Source organism: Sciurus vulgaris (assembly GCF_902686455.1).
Source record: "Sciurus vulgaris genome assembly, chromosome: 7".
Classification (NCBI taxonomy): domain Eukaryota; kingdom Metazoa; phylum Chordata; class Mammalia; order Rodentia; family Sciuridae; genus Sciurus; species Sciurus vulgaris.
The window spans coordinates 131,104,141-131,130,419 of NC_136467.1; the positions used below are offsets into that span (position 1 = coordinate 131,104,141).

General features: G+C 38.0%; 1 protein-coding gene and 1 pseudogene across 2 annotated transcripts in view; both read right to left on the minus strand.

The window, feature by feature from the left end:
- The window catches only part of LOC306665789 (uncharacterized protein), a gene marked incomplete at its 5' end in the record, with an annotated part of 729,076 nt that overhangs the window by 217,426 nt on the left and 485,371 nt on the right, over positions 1-26,279 (minus strand). The gene's annotated exons all lie outside the window — the stretch shown is intronic.
- LOC306665620 (olfactory receptor 2L13-like) lies at positions 9,713-10,649 on the minus strand (annotated as a pseudogene). The gene has a single exon. The product of its transcript is annotated as an olfactory receptor 2L13-like (transcript).

The window sequence follows — 26,279 nt, forward strand, 5'->3', positions numbered from 1 at the left end:
TTGATAAAGCATCAGAAAATCTGGGACATTGAAAGTGGTTTCTAGAGCAAGCATTCTGCCTATGAATGAATGCATAAGAAAATAATATATATACCAAACAACCTACTGATGTTCTTCAAACCCTATGAAAGTAAGAAAACCAATTCCAAAATCAATAGAAGGAAGGAAATAAGTACGTTCAGACTACAATGAATTAGAGAATAAAAAAGTAAAAAAGATCATTTTAAAAAGAGTTGTTACTTGGAAAAAAACAAAGGTTGGCAAACAGCCAAACTAGCCAAAAGAAAGAAAGAAGACCCAAATTAAAAAATTTAGAGATGTGTTATAGTTTAGATATGAGGCATTTAGCAAAAGCTCATGTGTAATAAAATGTACAAAAGTTAACAGATGAAATGACTGAATTATAAGAGGTTTAACCTAATCAGTATATTAATCCTCTGATAGTAATTAACTGGGTGGTAGGGTATGGCTGGAGGAGCTGGGTCTCTAGGGACGTGCCTTTGGGTATTAAATTTTGTCCTTTTTGAGCAGAGGCCTCTTTCTGCTTTCTGATCATCATGACCTGAATGGCTTTCCTCCAGAACATACTTCAACCATAATGTTCTGCCTCATCTCAGATCCCAAAGAAAGGATTTCACCATCTATGATTGAGACCTCTGAAACTTTCAGTCTCAACATAAACTTTTCCTCCTCCAATAGCTCTTCTTAGGTCTTTTGGTCACAGCAGGAAAAGAAAGCTGACTAAAACAAGATGAAAAAGGAAATCACCAGAGGCATGGAAGAATTCAGAGGATAATTAGGGATTAGTTTGAAAATTTATACTCCAATAAATTGGAAAATCTGGAAGAAATGGATACAATCTTAGAAACATATACAAGGCCTGCGATTTTTTAAATCAAGAGGACACAGAAAACCTAAACAGGCCAATAACTAGTATTGAGATAGAAGAATTAATAAAAAGCCATCCAACAAAGACAAGACCAAAACCAGATGAATCATCAGCAGAGTTCTCATAGATCTTTAAATAACAAATAGCACCAATGTTCCTCAATGCATTCCATAAAATAGAAAGGGATGGAACATTTCCAAATTCATTCTAAGAAGTCATTATCACTCTCATGCCAAAATCAGATAAGGACACATCAAGAAAGAAAGCTACAGATCAATATCCAATAACTCTGATAAAGTTAGATGTAAAAATCCTTAATAAAATATTAACAAATTGTGTTCAACAAGATATTGAGGATTGTACATAATAATCCAGTTGGTTTCAGCCCAGGGATGCAAGGATAATTTAACATATGTTCATCATTAAATGTAATTCACCATGAAAATAGAATTAAGAACAAAATCATGTAGTCATCTCAACAAAGGGACAGAAAACCATCAAAACAATTCAGGACCAATTTGTGACAAAAACACTAAAGAAACTAGGAAGAGAAGGAACTTACCTCAATATCATGAAGGTTAGTATGAAAAACCCAAACACATCAGAGCGGATGGGGAAAAATGAAAATACTTCTTTCAAAATCCAGGACCAGAAAAGGATGTTTAGTTTCACCAACTCTATGCAACATAGTGCTGGAAATTCTAGCCAGGGCAATTAGGCAAGTGAAGGAAATAAAAGAATTAAAAATAGATAAGAATAGTCAAATTATCACTCTTTGTAAATGATATGATCCTATACCTAGAAGGTTCAAAAAGCTCCACAGAAGACTACTAAAACTAATAAAAAGAACAATTAAGTTTAACATAAAAAAATACTGAATGAAATAACGCAGTTAAAAAGTAGACAAATGAACTAAACAGATAGTTATAAAAAGAAGAAAGAGAAATGCCCAAAAAGCACATGAAATAATGCTTAACATTATTAGGAATTTGGGAAATGCAAATCTCTAAAACACTGAGATTTTCTCCAGTTGGAATTGTAGCCATCAGATTATAAATGACAGTGGGTCACAGTGATGCATACCTGCAATCCAAGTAGCTCTGGAGGCTGAGACAGCAGGCTATAATCTCATTTTTATTATGAAATACAACATAGCATTTGTGTAGGTGATGGAGACAATGTGCCACTTCAAAATGCAACTCCTTCATCAAGGAACATATCTGCCCTTGAAATTTTTCCCCTTTCATTACTTCTTATTCTTACTACTTCCACTTTCATTATTTCTTATTCTTACCATTCCTGCTGTTTGCATCCTGGGGCTGCATGAGGGCTTCACACACCCCATACCCTGCCAATGCATCCATTGCACCAGCCCAGAACCTCCATTATTATCAGTTATTACTTCTCACTTCCTTTCTCATTGCTGCCAGTCTTGTTCTCTTGCATGGTTTCTGCTGTCATAATTTAAATATTCAAAAATTCCTTTTTATTCCCCTGATGCTAACTTCAAAACATTCTGTTCCATCATCTGTCCTCTCTTAACCTCTGAGCAGCTTCACCACAGACCCTTTCAATGAGTAGGCTCCTCCATTGCCTTTGGACTCTGTTCCTGCCTTTGGTTTAAGAAGCTTTCCATGGGTCTTGGGACTCCTGTACCCACTGGTGGGAAGGTCTGGATGAGACACTTTCAGCCAGTTAGGAAGCCACCCACATGGTGGCTGCAAGGAGCAGCTCTTCCAGGGGTCTTTATTGCTATGCTCTGTTCCTGTGAAGGGTTTTATACCCTCTGTGGGGAAAGGGGGTTGGGGATGGGATGCCCAGCTCAGCAGAGAGTGAGTGTGTGCACATTCACTGCCCTGGTCTTCCTCATGATGCTGTCAAGCACCTCACCTGAGGCTGAATGACTTGTAAACAAAGGGCCACTGCCACTCACAGTGCAGTAGGTGAACATTCAGCACCAGCCTGTGCAGCCTCAGAGCATGACAGAGGGCATTATATGGCAGGAGCAGGAGCAGCCAGAGGTACCTTGGAGAGGTCCACACCTGCCATGGTCATCTGAGTCTGTTGCAGGATCTCCACAGGGACGGGAACTTCATGTAGAAATTCTTCCAGAGGATGCTGGAGACAGAACTAGAATGAGAAGACAGTGTTCTCAGAGGCTCCTTCAAGCCTCACATCCAGGCTAGGAAAACCAGCTTTCAACAAAGTGGATGGTGCATGAGGACAGAGTGGCTCAGTGGCTGTCAGACAGCAATACAGTGGTCAAGTCCATCTGCACCAGCAGCACACCTTCCATGGCTCCAACACAGAGGACATGCACAGCTGGATAACATCCTGAGTAGATGATGCTCTTGTCTGGCCTGGCGTTTCTCTCTGAAATGTTCTGAATAAAATGTTGAAGCAAACACTTCACCCTTCATTTATTTACTTTTTTTTTTGACTGCAAAAGTAAAATATAAAGTATAGCATAATGACTGTGGTTAATGGTACTGTGTGGTATATATGACATTTTGCAGGAGAGCAGATCTTAACTGTTCTCAGTGCAAAAAAAGAATGACGGTAGTGATCTCAGGTAATGAATATGTCAGTTATTTTGTTATAGTAATCACATTCATGATGTGAAATTCTAAATCTATACATTGTAGACCTTACATATACACCCATTTTATTGTAAGGCCTAACTCTCTAAATTTCTAAAGAATTGGGAAGCTACAGTTAAATAAGTGCAGAATGAATCCTTGGTTGAATCTTGCATTTAACCAAGAACATTTTTATCAGGGGAAGGTGTTCATGATGAGGGAAGATGAAGGAGAAAGCTAAGCTGACCTGCATGGATTCATTTTGAATGCAAGGCAGAGACCAGACATGCTCTGGCCGGTAGAACCCACCAGACACACAGGGCAGTAGAAACCCTGTGTGATAACTGTGGTTACATGCTTAGTTGGAGTTTTGCTGAAACTCAACAAAGCAGAGATGAGCACTGAAGGTCCTAAATCAGGCCTGGTTGGAAATGAGCCTGATGAGCCTGAGTGGAGTTTGGTCCAGTACTCCTTGTCCAGTGAGATGGATGTGTAAAGGAAGTAAGCAGGGTGAGTACAGTGAACCCAGGGGAGGCTGGTCAATTTAGATAAGGACCACAGAGCTTGGGCTTTATGCACCATTCATTCCTCCCTAGTTGACAGCCAAGCCCATGGTGCAGAGAGCCTGTGGGAAGGTTGCTCCCTGCACCTTAGGTTTTCTCCTTCAATTAGGACATGTGACAGGAATGATGAGTGTGGGCCCAGCCAGGCCTCCCCCACTCAGACCTTTCCAGGTGTTGAGGTTAGAATGCAGGGTCTGAGTCCCAAGGGCATCAGTAGGCACTCAGTGTCTGTCCATCTCACATTTGGGGACAGTTCCATCTGGTGGTGCAGGTAGCTCCAGATTAGATCCAGGTATTGTGGGAATACACAAATGGTATATCTCTACTTCATGGACAGAGAAACATCATGTATCCCATTTGTTTACAATAAGAATAAATTTTAAAAATACAAATAACAGAAATTATGATAGAGTTAATTTCAAATAGTATTTTTTTTACTTGCTAATAACTAAATTATTTAAACTGCTTATATAAATAATATATGATGTCATCAGTCTAAACTGCTGATCTCATATTTTGACTTGAAATGACATTTAGAGAAATGATTTAATCTCCTCAAATTTTTTTGCCAAATTATCATAGTTTGTATCATAATTAAATATTACTTGCTCCAAAAAGACTCAGAGTCCTATCTTAATTATCTTAAAATACATTTGGGTATTCAAATTTGGAATAATTGGAGGTCATTCAAAAGTTTTGGCTTTTATATTGGGGTAAAGATACTTAAGATAAAGTGAATCATTTTAACCCTTTTTAAGCTTACAATTTTGTGATATTAAGAGAATCCTTATTGGTGTACATGCATCACACCTGCATCTTCAGAGGTTTTCAATCAGTCCAAACTAAAACTCGTGAAAAGGCTCTCTCCCCTTCCCTCAGTCTCAGGCAACCACCACATTCTTCTACTGTTCCTGATTTTAGAGGAAATGCTTTCAGTTTTCTTCATCCATTGAGATATTAATTTTTTTCATATACATCCACTATAATGGTGAAGTAAGTTCCTTCTATCCCTATCAGTGTTGAGGTAAGTTTTGCCAGGGTGCTTAACATGGATAGGTGCTGGATATTTTTGAAAGTTGGTTTGTTCTATTGAGATCATCATCTGATTTTTTTCCTTAATTCTATGTATGTGGTGAATCATATTTAATGGTTTCCATGTGTTGAATAAATCTTGCCTCCCTGGGACAAAACCCACTTGATCATAGTGTACTATCTTTTTAATGTGTTTTTGACAATATTTTATTAAGTATTATGCATATATGTTCATCAGGGATATAGATCTGAAGTTTTATTTCCCTTATATGTCATTGTCTGGTTTTGGTATTAGGGTGGTATGAATTTGGGAATGTTTCTGTTTTAGTCAACTTTTTCTTTGTTGTGACTAAAAGACCCAACCAGAACAATTGTAGAGGAGGAAAAGTTTATTTAAGGACTCATGGTTTCAGAGGTCTTAGTCAATATAAGACTGGCTGCATTCATTGGGGCTCAAGGTGAGGCAGAACATCCTGGCAGAATAGTGTGGCAGAGAAAAAGAGCTCACATGATGATATGGAAGCAGAGAGAGAGGTCCCCATTTGCCAGATACAAATATATATATCAAAGTCAAACCCCCAATTCCTACCTACTCCAGTCACATCCTACCACTTCAATTACCACTCTGTTTGTCCCTATCAGGGAATTAATTCACTGATTATGTTAAGACTTTCACACCCAATCATTTCTCCTTTGAACCCTCTTGCATTGTCTCACATGTGAGCTTTGGCGGAACACCTCACATCCAAACCATAAAAGTTTAGCAATCTTGATTATCTTTCCAAAAAACCAACTCTTTGTTTTATTGATCCTTTGTATTGTTCATTTTTATTCTAAATTTCATTGATTTCAGCTCTGATCTTAATTTTTCTAACTTTCTACTGATTTTTAATTAGTTTGTTTATATTTTATAGGGGCTCAAGTTGTAACATTTTTATTTGTGATATTTCTATTTTATAATGTAGGAACTCAAAGCTATAATTTTCCTGTTACAACTGCATTTACAGTTTCCCAAAGATTTGATATGTTATATCTCTCCTCTGATTCGTTTCAATTTTTTTGTTTTCTTCATTGATTTCTCTTATGATACTTTCTCCATTCAAAATGTATTATGTAATCTTCAAAGGCTATACTAGCTTCTGTTCTTTTCATCTTGTTCTTTTCTAATTTTATTCCATTATGATCTTATAGATTGCTTTGTACTATCTTTAATTTATTGTACTTGTTAACTTGGTTTGGACCCTAAAGTACGATGTGTTTTTGAGAAAGTTCCATGTGCCACTGAAACTGAGCATACAAATGGAACTATTGTAATAACCATCTAAGGTAGACCTGAGATGCCAGAAGAAAAACAGTAAGGTCACAAACAACTTTTCCCAGGAACTGCCCCACTGGGTCAATCCATGGAAAAACCCTGGTCTTTAAGACCCTTTGTTTTGTTCTTGGCATATTTAATGAAACTGCCAACCATTGCCTTAAAATTAGCTTTACACAGTAGCCACAGGACCTATCTCTAAGTGATTTCTAGTTTCATTAATGAGTTGTGCTGATAGATTCCATTTCAAAATTCTTAGTGATTTGATATGAGGTGTCTTTCCCAAGTTCATGTGTGAGATGATGCAAGAATTTGCAGAGGTAAAATGATTAGATTATGAGAAGTGTGTCCTAATCAGTGGATTACTACACTGATATAGATCAACTAGTTGGTAACTATAGGTGGTAGAATGTTACTGGAGAAGAAAGGTTCCCGTGTGTGTTACTTTTGGGTTTACATTTTTCCCTGATGTGCAGAGCTCTCTCGCTCTCTCTCTCTCTCTCTCTCTGCTTCTTGACCCAAACATGAGGGTGGCAACTTTCCATCATCATGCCCTCATGCCCTTCCACCAGGATATGCTGCCTGACCTTGGGGTTAGGACAATCAAGTTGGCTGTGTATGGACTTAGACCTCTGCAACTGTGCGTTCCAAATAAAGATTTCTCCTCTGTGCTGTTGTCATCAGGTCTTTTGGTACAGGAAACTGAATAAAACACAGATAAATCCCTCAACCTTACCTGTGTTCTCCACATGCAAGAGTCCCCTCAGTCTTTTTTCCAGAATTCTGCAAGCAACCCTATTATTTATTCCCAGATGGAGACTCATTTGTCTATATTTAGTGTTTTCTTCTTGTTTTATTGGTTTCCATACAGATTTTCCAGTAATGGCCAGAGATGTATAATTTTTATTCCAGTAACTCTTTGATATCAGTAAATATACAGAAGTTCAAGGACATCAGGAAAGACTTTATAAAATCGATTAACCTAGTAGGTCCTCTGGCCCAGGAGAATGATGTAGTCATGTCCACTGCTGTGTGACTAAACTCAGAGGCTCTCCTTCCCCTGAAGTCCCTTGCATTTGGAGGAGTAATGTGGAAAGAAGTAGCATTGCTCAGATTTCTTCAATCTACTACATTGTTTCTTATCATCTAACTCCAGATGGTCTCGAATGTTGTGTGATGTTGAATCTCAAGGAGAGTGACCCAAATCATCTCCACCTCAGTGTCCCAAGTCCCTACTCAACATACATCACTGTGACCATTTTTAACCCAATTGTTAGCCTATAGTCATTATTTTGCATTTCCTCTCATTCATTTTTACCCTCCAACTGTTAGGTGCAAATTTTGTAGCACATTATATCCATTTGAATGCTCACTGTGTGCACTACAGTCTTCTTACATATTACTTTAGCAAAGTTGAATATGAATAAAAAGAAATGAGTATTTTTCCTATCTTTCTCATCACAATTATGGTTCGGTAGTGTGATAACATGGAATGTAGTTAAAATGAATGTATAAGCTTTACCACAAATTTATTATGTACTTTTTATTGCCTTTAAATCTAGAGGGGAAAAAAAAGCACTTACTTTAAAGAGCAGATGTATCAGAGTTCTGAATACTGAGTACTGACATCATTTTAGTGGATATAGATGTGTAAGCATACCATAAGTTGGAGGCCAATTTGATATTTGACCCTTAAACTGAATCCTCCTATTCCTTTTCCAGAACTCTAAGCAATCATAAAACAATCTTAATTTTTAGCCAAGTATTAAAACACTGTTTTAAACCTCCTTCAGCACTATAGTCACTGCTCTTACTTCCCCAAATATTTCCAAGCCACAGTTAAACTGACATTTACAATCTGTAGCACCCAGGGTTCTTAATTGAAAGAGAAAGAAATAAATCAATCCCCATTGAGATAAAATGTAAACATTTCAAAATGTACTGGGTCATAAAATCTTCAGAAATACAGAGGAACTAGACTGATGTGAACACATCAAGAATAATGCCCAGAATATGCATGAATAGAATGATTACAAGATGTCACCTGGTCAAACCTCAGCTAGACATGCTGACTCATGCTGTCAGGTCAAGGGACCTCAAGACAGCCCATAATCCTAGGTTTGGGGAAATGTGGACAGGGGATGGAAGTGAGAGTCACCTCCAGGAAAGAGCTGAACATGTGACTGAAGGCTCGTGGAACTGACCATCCATATAGATTTGAATGGATGGGATACAGCAACAGCTGTATGCAGAAGGCTGCCTGTGAGATGTAAGATGTTAAAACTAAGGTGCCCTCCCAGAAGCACACTAATTAACTACTGAAATTTTTTAGAGAATCAGAGATCCCACATTCAGCTCAGATGGGCCACTGATGAGAAAACCAAGGATGGTTTTTGAGTGAAAGGCAAGGATCATAGCAAGTGCTCAAACACAGAAGTGAAAAAGGCAAGAGAGCAGACTATGGCATTGGTCCCTGTGGTAGAATTTCCTTATGTATTGTCTGGCTAGAGAAAAATTACAGATATGAATAATTGTGCTTTCTAGGAGTCATTTAGATTTCAATATCTCTAGAAATATTAAAACAGAAATTTAGAAGAGTAGAAATGGGTTTTTGTTGTTGTTCCTGGTTTTTCTATTGGTACTGGGGATTGGACCCAGGGATATTTAACCACTGAGCCAGTCCTCTAACCCCTTTAAATTTTTATTTTAAAACAAGAACTCCCTAAGAGGTTGAGGGTCTTGATAAGTTGCTGAGGCTATCTTTGAACTTGTGATCCTCCTGCTTCAGTCTCCCTAACCACTAGGATTACAGGCATATGCCACCACACTCAGGTGAAATAGCTCTTTTGAAGTGTTCAGAGTATAATTCTTTGTTCCAAGACCAGGAATCATAGTGAGAAGAATAATTCATAGGTCATTCTGAAGGGGATGCTAATGGGATATAACTCTTAAAGACATGCTATGTTTGAAAACAGAATGAAAAAATCAGGATACAAGCACAGCAAGAATATAATGTCAACTAGATATAACATTTCAATATCAGTTTATTACTACTTTAAAATATTATGTGAACAAACATTAAATTGTATATTATATAATATAAAGTAATACCAACACTGTTAATATTAACATTTTGAGTTTTCAATTAAATAAATATGTTAATTATCAATATAGCTATATAAAATCAATACTTTAATTTTACTTTTAAGTGTGTCACTAGAAATCTAATTAAATATGCATAATCACATTAAATTTCTATTGGTCAGCACTGCTCTAGAGTATATTATTCAGTATAGAAAGAAGGAATTCAGAGGAGCAGGGACAGTATTGCTCATTATTTCCTGGGGTTAAACATCCCATACACTCTTCTCATGGCCCCCAGGACCTCCTTGTTCCTCAGGCTGTAGATGATGGGATTGAGCATAGGGGTGAGGATGGTGTAGAAGACAGCCAGTTTCTTATCCTCTGCTGGTGAGCGGAGACTTTTGGGCCGTAGGTAAGTGTAGACAAAAGGTGCATAGTAAAATATCACCACAGTTAAATGTGTAGAGCATGTGGCAAAGGCCTTTCTTTTTCCCTCTTTTGAGTGCATGTGAAAGACAGCAAAAAGGACCCGTCCATAGGAGGCAGTGATACCAAGGAAAGGAAGGAGAAGAACCACTACTGCACTAAAAAAAAATCATGTACTCATAGACCCAAGTGTCTGTACAGACAAGAAGCATCATGGCAGGGATGTCACAGTAGAAGTGACCAATGGCCCTGGACCTGCAGTATGGAAGATGAAGAGCATACACTGTGTGTACTAGGCCATTGAGAGAACCCAGTGTCCAGGACCCCAGAATCATCTTCACACACATGTTTTTGCTCATATGGATGTGATAATGGAGGGGGTGGCAGATGGCCACAAAGCGGTCATAAGCCATGGCAGCCAGTAGTAAGCCTTCAGAACTTGCCATGGTCACAAAGAAGAAACTTTGTACACCACAACTTAAGAAGGAAATGCTTTTCTGGCCAGAGAAGAAGTTGTATGCCATCTTTGGGACGGTGGTGGAGATGTACATCAGGTCCATGAGGGAGAGCTGGCTCAGGAGAAAGTACATGGGGGTATGAAGCCGGGTGTCCAACAAGATGAGGCCAATCATTCCTGAGTTCCCCAAACAGGCGAGAACAAACACAAAGATGATCAGGAGCAAGAGAAGTAGGCCAGTTTGGTTTTGAGGAAACAACCCCAACAAAATAAAATCATTTGAAGTTTGGTTCCAAATCTCCATGAAAACCTGCTTCTTCAATTCCTTGAAAGTAAATACAAAATAAAACTGATCATTAACCATAAAATGATATAGTGAAAAAGAACAAGCATGAATTGACCTTATTAGTGTTTGTTTAGAATTGTTTTCTTTCTAACTGTACCTTTCCATGAATTGATTGTAAGACCTGAATTGAATGTTCCTGCCCCACTTCTTTCTGGTAACCATCTGAGCCCATCACAGACACATCCTGAAATACCAAGTCTAGTACCAGGCTCAGCACACCCAATGTCATAGCTGGAGTCTTCCTTTCTGCTGAATGCTGGCAGGAGCATTTCTCAGGACTATGCGCCAGTGTAACTTCCTGAGGAAGTAGGGTCCTGCTTCCCCTTCCACAGCTCAGCACTCTCGTTTTCCACACACCTGAGCTATGTGGCTCAGATGTTCCCTGTGTGCTTGAATCTGCATCCTTACTGATCTTCCTGCTCCACATCTTTAGTTACTGCTCTTTCCTCACATGGTCATTCACTACTGCAGGTAAGTAACATGGTCTTCTCCCAGAAGCTGTGCTGCTCACCTTTTAAACTGAAGCTTCTCTTTTGGTCCTGAAAGTGGGTCAACATCAAAACAGTGTTCTTGTCCTGGGAAACTATTGTGTATTCTATAAAATCCACCTTAATTGTATGTTCTTTGGATATGTCACCTCTCTAAGGACGTTTCCATTTTCTGAATTCCTACAAACTCAAACACACAATTTTTGATGTCCATTTTTCTTTTTTTGTGTGTAAGCATATTACACATGTAAAAATTACACATCAAAATATTATGCAAGACTTTTGTTCTACTTTAACACAGCAATCATAACTCATGTGGTGATAGATATACAACATAATTTTGATAATGGAAACTCACTCAGGTGCTTTTTCTATTGATATAGCAATCTCTGAGATGCCTTCATTTTGTGAACTCTTTCTCATATTACTTTACTTATTCTAATCCATACAAAGCCCACATTCTGTAAATCTAGACAATAGTGTGTTCATTTTCCAAGTATTAAAAGTAGACTTTATTGATGTGAAGAGAAATTTTCAAAGCTACAGCATGGCCTCAGAGAGGGAATTCAGCCTATGTGCCTCCTTCATGTTTCTAATCACTTACTAGTTATTTGGTAAATTTGTTACTGTTTTTACAATAGCACATTCAGTGCAATTTCTATAAGTTTGACTGCTGTCCATAGATGAGGCATATTTTGATATCTGAGGCTAGGTCAAAGAATGTAGACCTTAGAGAAGATGTTTATTTCCTCTTCCTGGCCTGCAGTTTGGTTTTCAAACAGAACAGGCCACTGGGTGAATCTGCTGCTAAGCTGTTCAACTAGGAAGAAATATGAACAGCAGTATGCTCCTTCTTTATAGCTCATGTATATACACATTAGTCCTCTTCACATTTAATTATTTGAGTAAAAACAAAAGTCATGTGTTAATTGTTCAGAGTAAATGAATTACAGCAATATGAAAATGCATCATTTTCTCTTCCTAGACAACTTTTCTGTTCCTTTTCATGTCTGGGCCTTCACTTGGAAATTTATATCTGTACCTTTTATGGCCTCTCTTTTTCTCTATATAACATCTCAGTTGGGTACTACAAGGTTTTTCTTTCATGCATTCTCTCACATACTCATAAACTGATGGTGACATTTATCCTATAAGTGATTGACTACTTCCTATATCTATTCTTAGCATGAGATTTCTGCCTTGTATGTTTGTACTCTTCTAATTGAAAGGTAGTCACCCTGGATTATTTAGCAAGAAAAAATAGTAATTAATAGCCTGTTGACAATTTTCACATTCAGTAACTTATATTATTGCCTCATGTTTTATTGGCAAACAATAATAAAATTGTAAAAGAGAGCATAGGAATAAAAACATGATTTCATTTGGTAGCTGCCATGGTGACAAGCACTGGGAGTGAAAATTGCATGGTCAGGAACGCAGCAGGAGAAGAGTCACTCCATGTGAGGGAGAGGTGATATCAAAGACTCCTCTGCTTCTAACAACTTATAGAAACAAAGCTCATGACCTCACAGAAAAGGTAAAACACAAGACCCATCATTATGTTACATCCACCCTACAAAACAGGCTCACTCTTCCTGTTTTGTGGGAGTGTCACTCAGTATTTTCTTGCTTTAGGCAGTATATTACACAAGTTCCAGTGATAAGTAGCTACTATTCAGTGCATGATACAGATAGATAAAGAGCAATCTCAAACATATGCTATGAGGCTGTGTAGTCAATAGTATCAGAATAAAAAATAAAGTAGGGAAGAAGGACAGAGAGACAACTGGGCAGCAGCATGAAAACCACCTCAAGGAGTTGCCGCAGGAGCCTCTGCAAACACTCTGGAACACTCTGCACAGATTAAAGATCTGGAAGAGTCCTGTGGGAGCCTGTCTGACTAATCAGAACCACAGCAGAGAAAAGGGAAGTTCCAGGCACCAGGCAAAGTGTGTAGGGAGGAATGAGAAATCTGTTCTTGACCAGGAAGGGGCTGGTGGGTGTGGCATGGGGTCTTGTCCCCTCCTGGAGCTCACAAGGGAGGCTTTGTTTGAGCAGAGATCTAAGAGGGCAGTGCAGAATGGGCAGTGAGAAATGAGGACAGTGGGGCTTCCCTGGGTTTATCAAAGGAAGCCAAGCATTCTAGGGACCGCTGAGGCCTGAGCATGTCAACACAGTGGGATGCAGCTTAGTGACAGGATGGGACCCATTGAATCCTCGTCTCTGCCCCTTGGCTCAGGGGTTATTGCATAATGAGCTCTCAGCAAATCTTCTGATTCACTGAGCCAATTATTAGCCTGAGAAGAATGAAATGTGAGTAGATAATGTTTTACATCAGTCTACAGTACATGCACCCTGAAAACCAGGACATGGGAGTCTTTTGTGGTACTTTTTCCACTTCTTTTTATTGTCCAGGTTTAAGTTCACTGGCAGCACCTAGATCTGAACACACAGTCTGCTATACATTTATGTCTTTCATGATCCATGAAAGGATAAGGAGATCCATGTTTACATTAGGTACTTAACTGCAGGGACTCAGCATATCATGAAAAAGTTGGTGGTGATTGCTATGTTAATTATCTTTCTTCCTAAACTGAAAATTTTCAGCTGTCAGATAATGGATGCAAATATTCACTTAGGGATCACATTCATCTGAAATTGAAGTTTTGAGGATCTGGGACATTGGAGTTAGATATGAGGGGCTATTTCCATTGATGACCTGCAAATTACTTTATTTTGTATTGGACCTTATTTTATGTACCAGAGTTCCTTCAAACATTACATTATTGGCAACATTACAACATGGAGAATATTGCCTCTATGGCTACAAGATGTGTCAAGGATTACTCTCCCTTGATTATTTTACATTTCTCTAGTATCTAGAATTTTAAAAACTAACCTTCATTTGACAGTTCCTAATAAATGTAACTGCACCAAGTGTAGCATGATGAGTTTATTTTGCAAATGTTACAAGAGAGCATAATTTCTACAATGAAAATTAATGTTCCTGTAAAACATGTTACAGACAATCAGCCCAAGACCAACAGACAAATTGTTTGTCTGCAGCTCAGGTAACTCACTCCCAACAAACTAACATGGGAGCTGCAAAGATGGTCTTAAGTGAGCTCTGTGTTTGGCACATAGAATCCTGAGTAAATTTTTCTCTTCTCTCTTCTATCATACTTTAAATGGGGATGACTCAGGCCCAGAGAAATTAATTGTCTCAATTAGGATAACATCCTGAAGAGTTGCACATTCTGGAATTTTAACAGGTTCACTTCAACTTATTTTACCTTTAAATTTTTTTATTATATTTTATAATTTGTTATGAAATGGCCTGTTCTTTATGCAAAATAAATGCTTCCTTATGATTAGAAAACCTCACTTCCAAAATATCTTCATAGTTAAAGCTCACACAAATCAACTTAGTACAATATTATTTTGACTAACTTTATCTGAAATTCTAAGACTATGTTTTGAGAGAAGAAGTCATTTAATTACAACATACCATGACTATGGTGCATTGATTTCTTAAAATGTTTAAAACTCACATTGTGCTCCCACTCTGCCATGCTAAGCAGCTAGGTCCTGCCACTGAGCAGCAGCACTGGGTCTCTTCATGTTCCCCTGATGTGAGAAGCCAAAGGCACCAGGAAAGAAGTCTAAGTGCCCACTGCTCCCACCTCTAGTATTCTTTTTTGCTAAACTCAGAGTTCTTCACTTTGGGAGGTGCTTCCTTATGTCATTGCTTTGCTCAGTCCTCTCCCTTTGCTATTTTCTTGTTCCAGTGAAACAAACATGCCACACTTACTTTCTCATGTCTGGAGAGTGGGCAGGAAGGATGAATCTGCCTCTGATGTGCAAGATCTTCCTCCTTTAAGCCTTACATGTCCTCCTTCCTTTAATTGATCCCCAATGTTCAAGCCTATTGGGAGAGAAAACTTGGTCATTTCACCTGGGTTTGCTTTTTTAAGGTGAACTCAGTCGATGTTTGGAACAAATCAGCCAAACCACTCAGTACTGCAGTTCTTGTCTGTTGTCCAGAATTAGTCTCAAGAGGGATGAGCTCAGTTATTCCAGAACATGATGGAGAGCTATAGGGTATGTTAGGCAATGTCTACTGAAATCCTCCCTTTTTGTAAGTTAGAGACTCAGGATCAACAAGATGCATTGTTCAGTTGAGTAATAGAATGTCAGTAGCAGGAGCAGTTACCTTCTATAGTGTAGTCAGTTTCGAAAACAAATTATTGGCAATTGTGACTAAATTTAAGTATGCTATGACAAATACATTCTTCTATATGAAGAAATACATGAGTTGATTTATGCAAATGTTAATGAAATCAGCAATTCTCCTAAAGTGAAAACTTGATTTTGAGGTTTTATGATAAAATGAGAGACTCCACCACTGACTAATGGGTTAAACTTGGAAAATTAATTGCATATTATTCTTTTGTCAGTTTCTTTTGTTCATTGTTAAAAGATGTTGAAGCAGGGATGATTAAACACTGAGCCACATCCCCAGCCTTTTTCTGTATTTTATTTGAAACAGGGTTATGCTAATTTGCTCAGGGCCTTTCTAAAATGCCAAGGCTGCCTTTGAATATGTGTACCTGCTGCCTCAGACTCCTAAATTGCTAGAAATACAGGCATGCTCCACCATCCTGATGGTTGTCAAATCTTTATGGGAACTGAGTGGAAGTGTTCATGCAGATGTTTACAAAGTGACTGTTGCACGGTTAGCATTGGTAGACATGAGGATCTCTTACTATCCTAGTACACCACAGATTTGTACATCAGGGAAGGGTATATTTCTTGTTATCTGTGGTACTTAAGTGTGACCTGGGACTCATCATATATGAAGAAAATACTCACACTTTGACTTTCTGAGTCTGACTTTTTCACATAGCAAGATGTTTTCTCAAAGTTATCAACAAACATCTAGAGACATATTATCCACCCATACTGAATCATCAGGGCATATAAAATTTATTTATTTATGTATTTTAATTTATTTTTATTGTAAACAAATGGGATCTATCTTGTTTCTCTGTACATGAAGTAGAGACATACCATTTCTGTAATCATACATTTACATAGAGTAATGGTGTTTGATTCATTCTGTTATATTCTTCTCCCCCCACACCTCCCACCCCTCTTATCCCTCTATAAAATCCCACCTTCCTCCATTCTTGCTTCCCTCCTACTTCCCATTATGTGTCATCATCCACTTATCAGTGAGATCATTCGACTTTTGGTTTTTTGAGATTGACTTATCACACTTAGCATGATATTCTCCAATTTCATCCATTTGCCTTCAAATGCCATAATTTTATTATTCTTTATGACTGAGTAATATTCCACTGTGCATATATACCACAGTTTCTTTATCCATTCGTCAACTGAAGGGTTTCTAGGTTGGTTCCACAATCTGGCTATTGTGAATTGAGCAGCTATGAACATTGATGTGGCTGTAGCACTGTAGTATGCTGATTTTAAGTCCTTTGTGTATAGGCTCAAAAGTGGGATAGCTGTGTCAAATGGTGGTTCCATTCCAAGCTTTCTGAGGAATCTCCACACTGCTTTGCAGAGTGGCTGCATGAATTTGCAGACACACCAGCAATGTATGAGTGTATCATTTTCTCCACATCCTCTCCAACACTTTTTGTTGCTTGTATTCTTGATAATCGCCATTCTAATTGGGGTAAGATGGAATCTTAGGGTAGTTTTGATTTGCATTTCTCTTATTACTAAAGATGGTGAACATTTTTTCATGTTTGTTGATTACTTGTAGATCTTCTTCTGTGAAGTGTCTTTTCATATCCTTAGCCCATTTGTTGATTGGGTTATTTGTATTCTTCGTGTAGAGTTTTTTGAGTTGTTATAGATTCTGGAAATTAGTGTTCTATCTGAAGTATGAGTGGCAAAGATTTTCTCCCACTCTGTAGGCTCCGTATTCACATTGCTGAGAGTTTCCGTTGCTGAGAGACAGCTTTTAAATTTGAATCTATCCCAGTTATTGATTCTTGCTTTTATTTCTTATGCTATGGGGGTCCTGTTAAGGAAGTCTGATCCTAAGCCAACTTGTTGAAGATTTGGAGCTACTTTTACTTCTATAAGTTGCAGGGTCTCTGGTCTGATTTCAAGGTCCTGGATATATTTTTTTTAAAAAATTTTATTGTAAACAAATGGGATACATGTTGTTTCTCTGTTTGTACATGGCATAAAGGCATACCATTTGTGTAATCATAAATTTACATAGAGTAATGTTGTTTGATTCATTCTGTTATTTTTTCCCTTCCCCCACCTCTCCCACCCCTCTTTTCCCTCTATACAGTCCTTCTTTCCTCCATACTTGTCCCCCTCTCTAACCCTAACTCTAACCCTAACACTAACCCTTCCCTCCCCCCATTATGTGTCATCATCCACTTATTAGCAATATCATTCTTCCTTTGGCTTTTTGAGATTGGCTTATCTCACTTAGCATGATATTCTCCAATTTCATCCATTTGCCTGCAAATGCCATAATTTTATCATTCTTTATGGCTGAGTAATATTCCATTGTATATATATACCACAGTTTCTTTATCCACTCATCAATTGAAGGGCATCTAGGTTGGTTCCACAGTCTGGCTATTGTGAATTGAGCAGCTATGAACATTGATGTGGCTGTATCTCTGTAGTATGCTGATTTTAAGTCCTTTGGGTATAGGCCAAGGAGTTGGATAGCTGGGTCAAATGGAGGGTCCATTCCAAGCTTTTTGAGGAATCTCCATACTGCTTTCCAGAGTGGCTGCACTAGTTAGCCACCCCACCAGCAATGTATGAGTGTACCTTTTTCCCCACATCCTTGCCAACACCTATTGTTGCTTGTGGTCTGTAGGTATCTCTTTCTATGAGTTGAGTCTCTTGCAGGCAGCATATTGTTGGATATTTCTTTTTAATCTAATCTGCAGGTCTATGTCTTTTGATTGATGAGTTCAGGCCATTAACATTCAGGGTTATTATTGAGATACCATTTGTATTCCTAGTCATTTTGCTCATTTTTGCTTTTTGACACAACCTGGTTTCACCTTTATTTGGCTTCGTTAGGGTAGTTCCTCACTTTGCTGATTTACACCATTGTTTTTTATCTCTTCCTCATGGAATATTTTGCTGAGAATATTCTATAGTACTGGCTTTCTATTTGTAAATTCCTTTAGCTTTTGGTTATCATGGAAGGATTTTATTTCATTGTCCAATCTGAAGGTAATTGTTGCTGGGTATAAGATTCTTGGTTGTCATCCCTTATCTTTCAGTGCTTGAAACATATTGTTCCAGGCCCTTCTTGCTTTTAGTGTCTGGGTTGAAAAATCTGCTGATATACATATTGCTATCCCCCTGAAAGTAATTTGATTCTTTTCTCTCACAGTCTTAAAATTCTGTCTTTACTTTGTATGTTAGGTATTTTCATTATAATGTGCCTTGTTGTGGGTCTGTTGTAATTTTGTATGTTCGGAGTTCTATAAGCCTCTTGTACCTGGTTTTCCATTTGATTCTTCAGATTTGTGAAATTTTCTGATATTATTTCATTGAATATATTGTTCATTCCTTTGGTTTGTTTCTCTGTGCCTACCTCAATCCCAATAATCCTTAAATTTGGCCTTTTATGATATGCCATAATTCTTGTAGATTCTGTTCATGATTTCTTACCATCTTCTCTGTTTGATCAACTTTGTTTTCAGGATCAAATATTTTGTCTTTGATATCTGACTTTCTGTCTTCCAGGTGTACTATCCTATTGGTTATGCTTTCTATGGAGTTTTTAATTTGGTTTATTGTTTCCTTCATTTCAAGAATTTCTGTTTGGTTGTTTTTCAGTATCTCTAACTCTTTATTGAAATGATCTTTTGCTTCCCACATTTGCTCTTTTAACTGTCGATTGGTGCGATCATTCAATGCTTGCATTTGCTCTTTCATCTCATCTTTTGCTTCCCTGATCATTTTAATTATGTACATTCTGAACTCACTTTCTGACATTTTTTCTGCCATGCCATCATTGGATTTTATTGATGCAGCATCTAGGTATCTTTTGGACATTTTATTCCTTGTTTTCTCATATTGGTCAGGTATCTATCCCTCTAGTAGTGAAACTCTGAGATAATGAAGATTTTCTCCATTGTCTTATAGTGTCCCTATAGGTTTCCAATAACTCACCTCCTAGTTTCAGTAGCCTGAAGTCCTGGAGGAACTTGATAATGCAGTGCTCCACAAGGGAAGCTGTCCCTCTAGGGGTGGTGGCCTTCAGGTGTGGTATATTCCATGCTAGTGGGCAGAGGCACCTCCACTTGTTGCCCGATGGTCAGTCAAAAAGGGGACTAGAATGCAGGCTGGGGCATGGCTGGTCTGGGCCTGTGTCTCTGGTTCTACTGCCCTGGTGGGAAAACCTCACCTGGCAGGGAAGTCTCACTCAGTGGAAAAGTCTCCCTGGGCAGCTCTCCTCAGAGAAATTCCCTTCAGTCAAGAACTACTGCCTTGGCTGGGCAGCCGTTCTCTGTGATGTTCCCAGGGTTCCGGACCTACCTCATGGGCCAGGGAGTCTCTGCCTGGGAGTGAGTCTCTTGCTGGGCAGCCCTCCTCTGCAACATTCCCTGAGGTTCAGAACTACCACCTGGGCCAGGGAACTTCAACTTGTACCAAAGCCTCTCGCTGGGCCCTCTTCTGAGAAGCTGCCTGCAGTCTGGTCCTGCTGCTGGTCCTGGGACCCTCGATCTGCTTTTAAGCATCTTGCTGGGTGTCCCCTGAACCATGAAGCTGCCTGCAGTCTGGTTCTGCCACCAGTCCTGGGACCCTTGTTCTGTTCCAAAGCCTCTCACTGAGCAGCCCCTCCTCTACAATACTCCAGGTTGTCTGGGTTCACAGTTCCAGTGGAGGAGTCTCACTGGGCAACTCTACTCCACAAAGTTCCTGTGTTCCAGGACTACTGCCTTGTCTGGGTAGCCTTGCCCAGTGGGAAGACTCACCCGGCGGCTCTGAGTTGGTCCTGAGTCTCTCAATACCTCCTCTTCTTGAATCCTGAGTCCTGGAGCAATATGAAATTCAGTCATCCTCTAGTCTGCCATCTTGAAAAACCATATATAATTTATACAGATAAATTTCAAGCAATGAAATTGAAGAAGTCATCAAAAATCTACCAACCAAAAGAAACCCAGGACCAGATGGATTCTCAACCAAGTTCTACAAGACCTTCAAAGAAGAACTAATTTCAATACTCCTCAAAGTATTCCATGAAGTAGAAAAAGAGGAAACTCATTCAAACTAAATTTATGAAGCTAGTATCACCCTAATACCAAAAGCAAAGACACATGAAGGAAAGAAAACTCAGATCAATATCCCTGATGAACATAGATGCAAAAAGTCTTAACAAAATTCTGGCAAATCACATACAAAAACATATTAAAAAGATAGTGCCACCATTTGACCCAGCTATCCCACTCCTCGGCCTATACCCAAAGGACTTAAAATCAGCATATTACAGAGATACAGCCACATCAACATTCATAGCTGCTCAATTCACAAAAGCCAGATTGTGGAACCAAACTAGATGTCCTTCAATTGATGAATGGATAAACTGTGGTATATATATATACAATGGAATATTACTCAGCTATAAAGAATAACAAAATTATGGCATTTGCAGGCAAATGGACGAAATTGGAGAATATCTTGCTAAGTGAGATAAGCCAATCTCAAAAAACCAAAGGACGAATGATCTTGCTGATAAGTGGATGATGACACATAATGGGGGTGGGAGGGGGGCAAGAATGGAGGAAGGAGGGACTGTATAGATGGAAAAGAGGGGTGGGAGGGGTGGGGGGAAGGAAAAAAATAACAGAATGAATCAAACATCATTACCCTATGTAAATGTATGATTATGCAAATGGTATGCTGTTACTCCATGTACAATCAGAAACAGCATGTATCCCATTTGTTTATAATAAAAATAAATTAAAATTTAAAAAATTTAAAAGAAAAAATGTAAAGCTTGTTGGCTAGGATAAAAAAAAGCAACAAAGACAGACTTCTCAGAAAAAAAAATAAAAAAGATAGTGCACCACAATCAAGTGGTGTTCATACCAGGGATGCAAGGTTAATTCAACATTTAGAAATCAATAAATGCAATTCATCCATGATTATTTCAACAGAAGCAGAAAGAGCATTTGATAAAATACAGTACCCCTTCATGCTAAAAACATTAGAAAAAATAGGAATAGTAGGAACATACTTCAGCATTTTATACACTATGCCAAGCCCAAGATCAACATGATTCTAAATGGAGAAAAACTGAATTCATTCCCTCTAAAAATTGTAACAAAACATGATGTCCTCTTTCACCATGTCTATTCAAAATTGGCCTGGAAACTCTAGCCAGAGCAATTAAACATACCAAAGAAATCAGAAGGATATAAATAGAAAAAGAAGAACTCAAACTATCACTGTTTGCAAATGTCATGATTTTCTATATTGAAAAGTTCAAAAAAATTCCACAAGAAAACTTCTAGAATACATAAATGCACTCAGAAAAGTAACAGGATATAAAATTCACACACATTAATCTAATGAATTTCTATACATAAGTGATAAATTCTCTGAAAGAGAAATTAGGAAAACTACCCCATTCACAGTAACTTAAAAAAAATACTTGGGAATCCATCTAACAAAAGAGGTGAAAGACCTCTACAATGAAAACTAAAGAACACTAAAGAAAGAAAAAATAAATAAATAAAACCTTAGAAGACGGAAAGATCTCCCATGTTCTTGAATAGGCAGAATTTTTTAATTGGACTATGATATTTATTCTTTTTTTTATTGTAAACAAATGGGATACATGTTGTTTCTCTGTACATGGAGTAAAGGCATACCATTTGTGTAATCATAAATTTACATAGGGTAATGCTGTTTGATTCATTCTGTTATTTTTTCCCTTCCCCCCACCCCTCCCACCCCTATTTTCCCTCTATACAGTCCCTCCTACCTCCATTCTTGCCACCCTCCCTAACCCTAATCTTAACACTAACACCTCCAACCCCCCATTATCGCAGAATTTATGTTGTCAAAATGGACATACTACCAAAAACAAAGCAATTCCATAAAACCCCAATGACATACCTCATAGAAATAGAGAAAGCAGTCATGAAATTCATTTGGAAGAATAAGAGACCCAGAATAGCCTAAGCAATCCTTAGCATGATGAGTGAAGGAGGAGGTATCACAATATTAGACCTAAAACTATATTGTAGAGCAATAGTAACAAAAATGACATGGTATGGACACCAAAATAGAAGACAAACAGACCAATGGTACAGAACAGAGGACACAGAGACAAAATCACATAAATACAATTACCTCGTACTGATAAAGATGACAAAAACATACAGTGGAGAAAAGATAGACCTTCAACAAATGGAGTTGGGAAAACTGGAAATCCATGCGCTACAAAATTAAATGAAAACCCTCTCTCTCACCTTGCATAAAGCTCAACTCAAAAGAGATTAAGGACCTAGGAAATTAGTCCAAAGATTCTGCGTCAAAGGCCCAAATCTTCATCATATTAGCTTAGGACCAGACTTCTTTAACAGAATTTCCAAAGCACAAGAAATAAAAATAAGAATCAGTGATTGAGGCGGATTCAAAGTAAAAAGCAAAGGAAACAATAAGACAGAGTCTACAAAGTGGGAGATATTGTTCGTTTTTTACAAATTTAATCATAATCATGTTTACTGTCCAAATAGCAATGATTATTCATTTTGTTTTTCAAAATTAGGAGAGATTTTATTTCTTTTTTCTTTTTAATTTTCTCTAGCTCAACTTCTTGTTGTATACTGAAGCCAGTGAAGGAGGGAATTCTTACTTTATTCTACATCTTTATTTTTAATAGCTCTTTTTCATTGGTTCTCATTAGTTAAACATGACAGTAGAATCTATTGTGATTTAATTATACAAGCATGGAATTCACATCTTAAAGGAGAAGTTTTTAATATTTTGTCAACTTGTACGACACAAACATATGTTAAATTTTTAACTGAAGCTTAATTTATATACCAATCTCAGATTTAATTCAAGTAATGCCTGGACATGAGATTAACAGCCCACAGTACAAAATGTTGTTCCCAGAACCAACCTCTTCCCAACAGAAGACAGTGACTTTAGATAAATCTACATTTTTCTTTATATTTGCCCACTTGTTCTAAAGTCATATACTGCAATAGTTTGGACATGAGTGGGACACCCAAAGTTCATGAGTAAGACAATGGAAGGATTTGCAAAGGTGAAATGATGAGATCATGAAAGGTTTAACCTAATCTGAGTCAATCTACTGACATGGATTAACTGGGTGGCAACCTTAGGCAGGTAGTGTGTAGCTGGAGGAAGTAGATGATAGAGAATGCCTTTGGGATTTGTATATTGTCTGTGGTGAGGCAGGCTTTCTCTCCTTCCTGATGATCATGTCCTGAACTATTTTCCTGCACCATATCCTTCTGCCCTGATGTTCTGCCTCACTTGGTGACTGTGAGCCTCAAATAACCTTTCCCTCCTCTTAGTTGTTCTTGTCAGATATTTTGGTCACAGCAATGGAAAATACTTTCAATAAAACATTTCTAGTTCACTTTTGCAATACTTTGCATTGTTTTCATACAATGGCACACATATTTGATTCTGATAAATTTTTCTCAAGTTGAAACATTAATATTTTACCATTGACATTTCTAGGAATGCCCATGAACATCCATTAGTTCTATGCAATTTCCCTAGATTTCCTACCTTCTCTAAATGTCAGTCCTCTCATGTTGTTGCTTCTGTTTTCATTTCCTTCTGATACATTTTACCCAGTTTGTCCATTAAAACTTTTATTTCATATTTTTATCAATCATTTTTAATCTACCTTCCAACATTCTTTTGCTATTCTCTTCCTTTTATACATCTAATGATAAATGCTTTGTAAATTTAGTGTCAACTTGTTATTTTCTTAAATTGTGAACTTTTATTTAAAATGTTCATTTTCTATATTTTTGCAATCACTTTCAGCTCAGCATCGAGTATGTGTGTTTAAGAGCAAGTTTGGTGTTTGTGTATGTGTGAGTGTACACACAAGTGCACTGTGTGGATCTGTTTTGTGATGTTAGTTTCCACAAAACCTGATGAGTTTTGGCTCTAAAATAATATACAAGTCTACAATTTGCAGTTATTTTGAGAACACTTTGCAAATAATCCAATGTGCAACTTTCATCACGAGAATGTAGAAAAAATTAACTTGCTCAAATTTCTACAGCATGATACATTCTTTTTTTTTAATTTTTTTTTTATTGTAAACAAATGGGATACATGTTGTTTCTCTGTTTGTACATGGCGTAAAGGCATATCATTTGTGTAATCATAAATTTACATAGAGTAATGTTGTTTGATTCATTCTGTTATTTTTTCCCTTCCCCCCACCCCTCCCACCCCTCTTTACCCTCTATACAGTACTTCCTTCCTCCATACTTGCCCCCCTCCCTAACCGTAACTCTAACCCTAACACTAACCCTTCCCTCCCCCCCATTATGTGTCATCCTCCACTTATTAGCAATATCATTCGTCCTTTGGCTTTTTGAGATTGGCTTAACTCACTTAGCATGATATTCTCCAATTTCATCCATTTGCTTACCTCAGACATTCTTTTTTTTTTTTAATTTTTTTTATTGTAAACAAATGGGATACATGTTGTTTCTCTGTTTGTACATGGCGTAAAGGCATACCATTTGTGTAATCATAAATTTACATAGTGTAATGTTGTTTGATTCATTCTGTTATTTTTTCCCTTCCCCCCACTCCTCCCACCCCTCTTTACCCTCTATACAGTACTTCCTTCCTCCATACTTGCCCCTCTCCCTAACCCTAACTCTAACCCTAACACTAACCCTTCCCTCCCCCCCATTATGTGTCATCCTCCACTTATTAGCGATATCATTCGTCCTTTGGCTTTTTGAGATTGGCTTATCTCACTTAGCATGATATTCTCCAATTTCATCCATTTGCCTGCGAATGCCATAATTTTATCATTCTTTATGGCTGAGTAATATTCCATTGTATATATATACCACAGCTTCTTTATCCACTCATCAATTGAAGGGCATCTAGATTGGTTCCACAGTCTGGCTATTGTGAATTGAGCAGCTATGAACATTGATGGGGCTGTGTCTCTGTAGTATGCTGATTTTAAGTCCTTTGGGTATAGGCCAAGGAGTGGGATAGCTGGGTCAAATGGAGGGTCCATTCCAAGTTTTCTAAGGAATCTCCACACTGCTTTCCAGAGTGGCTGCACTAATTTGCAGCCCCACCAGCAATGTAAGAGTGTACCTTTCTCCCCACATCCTCGCCAACACCTGTTGTTGCTCGTATTCTTGATAATCGCCATTCTAATTGGGGTGAGATGGAATCTTAGGGTGGTTTTGATTTGCATTTCTCTTATTACTAGAGATGTTGAGCATTTTTCCATATGTTTGTTGATTGCTTGTAGATCTTCTTCTGTGAAGTGTCTATTCATTTCCTTAGCCCATTTGTTGACTGGATTATTTGAATTCTTGGAGTAGAGTTTTTTGAGTTCTTTATAGATTCTGGAGATTAGTGCTCTATCTGAAGTATGATTGGCAAAGATATTCTCCCACTCTGTAGGCTCTTTCTTCGCATTGCTGATAGTTTCCTTTGTTGAGAGAAAGCTTTTTAGTTTGAATCTATCCCAGTGGTTGATTCTAGCTTTTATTTCTTGTGCTATGGGAGTCCTGTTAAGGAAGTCTGGTCCTAGACCAACAAGGTGAAGATTTGGACCTACTTTTTCTTCTATAATCCGCAGGGTCTCTGGTCTGATTCCAAGGTCCTTAATCCATTTTGAGTTTAGTTTCGTGCATGGTGAGAGATATGGGTTTAGTTTCATTCCGTTGCATATGGATTTCCAATTCTCCCAGCACCATTTGTTGAAGAGGCTATCTTTTCTCCATTGCATATTTTTGGCACCTTTGTCTAGTATGAGAAAATTGTATTTATTTGGGTTTGTGTCCGTGTCCTCTATTCTGTACCATTGATCTAC